The sequence below is a fragment of the Etheostoma cragini genome, chromosome 5, assembly GCF_013103735.1.
Source record: "Etheostoma cragini isolate CJK2018 chromosome 5, CSU_Ecrag_1.0, whole genome shotgun sequence".
In the NCBI taxonomy this organism is placed as follows: domain Eukaryota; kingdom Metazoa; phylum Chordata; class Actinopteri; order Perciformes; family Percidae; genus Etheostoma; species Etheostoma cragini.
Genome location: NC_048411.1, coordinates 12,175,368 through 12,179,633, shown reverse-complemented (window position 1 = coordinate 12,179,633; position 4,266 = coordinate 12,175,368). Strand labels below are relative to the sequence as shown.

Below are 4,266 nucleotides of genomic sequence, written 5' to 3'. Positions count from 1 at the left end.
GCATGCAAACAAGGGTCCTACTCTTCCTCCTGGGACAAAGGGCTCAGCCACTCCTCCTAGCCACACATCGATGTTGTCAGGTGTCAGGGGAAAAAGGAAGCCCCGTTTTGCCCCTTGTGTTGTCTTCCTGTCAAAAATGAAAATTAACACTTTTGTTGAGGCTTTTTATCAATGTTTCTAACTTTTTCTTACTTTTTTGTCCCATTTTTCAACACCTTTGACGCTTTTTTAATGTTTGCAACACTACGTAAGACTAACTTATTAACTTTAGTTTTACAGTTATTTTTGGAATTTGTGGTCAATAAACCTAATTTTTAGGAAATTATACCTAAAAAAGCAGAAATTAGAAGTAATTTAGACTACAATTAAAGGATTTCGATGGATAATCACAGACTGGAATATGTCAACTTTTACTCTATGCTATTTCAAAACCACTTCAATTTTTTTTCAACTTACATAAAATTTAATAAGACACCCCAAAATTAATGAAAGTAGAGATTTTTTACTCGCCAAAGAGCGTTGTGTGGAATCAATCATGTTATTTTGGGTAATTAAAAAGAACGTGGACATGGGAAAACAGGTCAATTTGAGCTGAGGACAACATGAGGGTTAAGTGTGTGATATGTAAAGCCTGCAAAATCCTAAATGTGTTGGCAAAAGGAATTCTTGTCATGAAGAAAACATAGGTATAAAAATTAAATAAATACCAGGTAATCCATGGTCTCTGCCTCTGTGCATGTTGAGGGAAGCCAGATCCATCGACAACTTAGCGAAAAATTTAAACAGCCTGTCCCTCAGCTCCTCAGTCATCATTTTATTCTGCGTGTTCAACTTGGCCGGACTACCCACCAGGCCCCTGATGATTGGGTCCAAACCACCTGAAGAACACAACGGATCATTTTTAATTCTCTGACTAACGACTTACAATCTACAAAAAACAACAAATAAACATATGAAAAACTAGTGTGAACATACAAATTCACATAGACACACTCTGTAATTAACCAAAGCCTGAGAGCATGTTAACGTTTTGAGTTTGCTTTTAAATGTGGAGACAGTCGTGATGGACCTGAGGTCATCAGGCAGCTTGTTCCAGAGAACAGGACCCCAGTAACTGAAGGCCCCGGGGTCCTCAACTGACCTGGATCTAATTCTGGACACAGCATGTAGACCTCTGCTTGATGACTTGAGAGGCAAGTCAGAGATGTACTGAGGAGCTAAACCTTTAAACTCTTTAGAGACTATAAGCATTATTTTTGAAGGTCATTCTGTGGGAGCCAACGCAATGATTTCAAAAGCGGAGTAATGTGTTAAAATGTATTGTTTCTGCTACATTTCTGTTGAGTTGGAGGTGTCCTACTGATTGTTTGGATAATCCTGCAAATAGAGTGTTACAGTGTAGTCCTGCGTAAGATAAATGAATGAAGCAGTTTCCCAAAGTCAGTTTGAGATCTCAAAATCCAAAGTACTGAATAACAAGTTAAAGATCTTGGCAGTACCTTCAAAGACGACCCTCCATGGTGCGAAGAAGGATTTGTGCAGCAGTGGGCTGGGGAATGTAGGGTGTTCCTGGTATTGCTCATCAAGACGAAAAACGTATGGCTGAATCATCAGGTGAGCGAATCGGTAGGCAGCGGTGGCGAACACATTGGAGATGCTAGGATCCACATTTTTATCATAACCAGGGTAGGTGGACAGCTGCTTGTCAAGAATGTCTGGACCAACAATGTGAAGTAAGTAGTCTCTGAAAGTGATGACACAATGCTGGGAATGAATCTAACACTTCAAAAGTCTGTATGTCAATTTTGCTGCCACTCACCCCCCACGAAGCAGGGCACCTCCTGTGCATTTGGGACATTAGTAATGCGTGCCCGGGTATACTCTTCTTTTCAATTACTGAAGAATGTGTATAGCAGCTCAGCAGGTTTGTGTACACTCCCATTCTTCTGGAGTACTCTGAGTCCACACTGGCCTTGGCTGCGCTCACAGCCCCTTCAACGTCACTACTGCTCAGATGGGATTCTAAAAGAAAACACACATTTGGTTTAATTGACTTTGTCTGGTTCATTTTTAGTACTTGAGATTCGGTCAGTACAATTCTGACATGACCATTTTTCAGGTTTCATTTACACCACACAATTATAGGCTACAGCATTTTACAAGATTACTGAAGAACAAAACATAATAATAACAAACATTTTGATTCAAGTATGAAGTTTAAAAAAAAAGTAAGAGTTGTGGCAGGGTGACATTGTTTTCAATCAATCAAATAATGGATATATTTACAGCTATATGAAGCTATGCTAAAATGGTAGAGGCAGTACTCACCAAATAGATTAAACTAAGGATTTTTTTCTAGCCTAAACAAATACCTGATAATATAAAACATAGCATGTAGGCTATATACAAATTTAATATATATTTCTTGACCATACTATATCTTTATCTAAAAGAAAATGTGAAAAGGTAGAAAAACACTAAAAGAAAAGTCACCTAAAACGCAAAGCTCGTGTCTTCTGTGTCCTGCACCTGCAACTTTCACAAGTCAACACGGCCTATAATAGTTGTTGCCTTTTATAAATCTGGACTGCACGACATTTGACACCCAATGTTTTGTCCAGAATTTTGCTCAAACAATGAAATACCATTTTTTCTTCCTGTCCTTCTCCGCGCAGCAGCTGCAGTCTCGTTGAGACTCCGAGAGCGCAGTGAGGACATGCATCTGAAGATCAGGGTCAACATGAAGGCAATGCTTGTTTGCTGTTTATAAGCGTGGGGTTATTCGTAAAGACAAGATTAAGGTCCGGCAGAAGAAGAAGAAATCGGCCAGGCCTTACTGAACGACGTTTTTTTTAATCCGAGAAAGAGAAAAAAAACCTCTAATGACCCATTTTGCGCTGTGATTTTTTTGTTTCATTTCTCGTCACGTATACGTATGACTTTGTTTGTTTGCTTTTCAATTACATGTTTGACAAAATGCAGCCTACGCCCATTAGGCTACACCCGCGGAGATGCGTCTGGCATTTTAATGATGTTACATGAACAAAGGGTTCATGACATGATGAAGAAAATGTTTCAAGTGCCAACTTCCGAGTGGAAACATGTGCAACATGCTCTTGCCACGCAATGTCTGGAAACTCCGCCTTGCGTGTCCAGTGTCATGCTTTCCTATTGACACGAGGCTGTATAATACACAGTGCACATGTAATACACAAAGTGATTTACAATAAGGAAATCACATGAGCATAAAACAGGGACTCAATGTAAACTTAAAATAGGGATATAATATCACAATTACTACTGATAAATAGGATGAAAAATAAAACACTTAACAACAGCAAAAACGAGATAGAATTAGATGAAAACAAAGTATAGAATGCATAAGATGTAAGGCAAAACCCGGTGAATATTAAGCAATAGGAATAAACATAAAGTAGGCCTAGCCTGTGAAAAACATTTTTGTCATCAGTACCGAGATTTACAAATGTAAGACAAAAATCGGAAAGTTTTTTCTACCTTAACATCTCAGAAGCCTATTTGGTGACTAAGATCATTTCATAATCGGCTTAATGAAAATGCTCTGCATGTGTGTTAAATATTCTAATTAAAAATAACCCTCCTGTGGTCTTCGGGTCAAATTTGGCCCCTTTCCAATACGTTTCTATGTCAGAAATGGGGGTTTCTTTCAAATTAATTTTCCAAAAAAGTAACGTGGATGGTTCCCAACAACGCACCTCACAAGTTAAATAAATAATCAGTTCACTTTCATTAAATTTATGTGTTTTTTGTCAATTTCATAGCATTTGGAGAAAAATCAATTGGTAAAAGAACTTCAAAAAAAAGTGTAAACTAAGGGAACAGTGTCAAAAAAAGTGACTTAAATGTAAACAAATGACAAACGAAGTGACAAACATGTGAAAAGATGTCGAAAAAACAACAAAAATGTCAGAAAAGAGACGAATGTGTACAAAAAACAGAGTCGACAAAACGTTGAAAAAGTGACAAAATCATTCGAAAAAGATGACCAAAACAAAAAAATAATACACAATAATAATAATAAAAGGTTTTTCATTTTAAATTCTGACTAAGAAAAACAAATATTTCCAGGTCGGAAGACAACACGAGGGTTAGGAGGATTCCAGTTTTATGATCGACGACATCTAAACTGGGCGGTTGGTTTGTCGGATTCCGGTGTCGTGCCAATGTACTTATCCCCGCCAGGATCTGTATCCCCTGGCCGCGGGAGCGCGCATACACACAGAGCGG

General features: G+C 38.2%; 1 pseudogene; it reads right to left on the bottom strand.

Annotated features, from left to right (window-relative positions):
* LOC117945009 overlaps positions 1-4,266 on the bottom strand; it is a 23,364-nt pseudogene that overhangs the window by 1,191 nt on the left and 17,907 nt on the right.